Below are 575 nucleotides of genomic sequence, written 5' to 3'. Positions count from 1 at the left end.
GGCAGGATCAACCAGGGAGCTGCGTCAACTAGAGCTGAGCAGCCGGCCGCCCGGGAGTGTGTCCCGGGGGCCCGCGCGAACACGCAAGCGTCCGCTCAATTATTCTGCAAACAGGAGGAGGCTGAGCTCCCCTGCACCATACACCTCGAAACCCTCTCAGGTCCCGGCGGCGCGCAGCGCCGTCCTAAGTACTTGGTCGGGTTCGAGAGAGGCGCAATCGCCCGGAGTTTGGCGAGTAGACGCTTTAGGTGCGACCACCCGTGCTCCCAACTGAGCTTGCCGCTGCCGACAGAGGCCCGGGAGCGTGCTGTCGTGGCATTGCCGGCGGGAGACAACACGCGCCACCTACGGTGACCGGCAGCTCCAACGCCAGCGCCACAGAAGGACAAAAGCCCCACTTGGGTGCCGAAGCGAACTCTCCCAGCACAGCGCACGCGCCAACACGTCCGCACAGCTGCGATACAAACCACCTGCGAGAACCGCAGAGGCGACCGAGCAGCAGACGGCGTCGCGGCGCCGAGCGCCGGGCGGCGGCGCATCCTCAGCGCACACAGTCCTCAATCGGACCAGCACAC

At 66.4% G+C, this 575-nt stretch overlaps 1 non-coding gene across 1 annotated transcript in view; it reads right to left on the bottom strand.

The window, feature by feature from the left end:
* LOC124563864 overlaps positions 1-18 on the bottom strand; it is a 1,910-nt gene extending 1,892 nt beyond the window's left edge. The window contains exon 1 of the ribosomal RNA XR_006970390.1: positions 1-18. This exon is cut by the window's left edge and continues 1,892 nt beyond it. This is a non-coding gene — a ribosomal RNA (small subunit ribosomal RNA).
* Between the last annotated feature and the right edge of the window lie 557 nt (positions 19-575).

This window comes from Schistocerca americana, unplaced genomic scaffold, assembly GCF_021461395.2.
Source record: "Schistocerca americana isolate TAMUIC-IGC-003095 unplaced genomic scaffold, iqSchAmer2.1 HiC_scaffold_1241, whole genome shotgun sequence".
NCBI lineage: Eukaryota > Metazoa > Arthropoda > Insecta > Orthoptera > Acrididae > Schistocerca > Schistocerca americana.
Note: the sequence above shows the minus strand (reverse complement) of the source record. Positions and strands in the feature narration are given on the sequence as shown.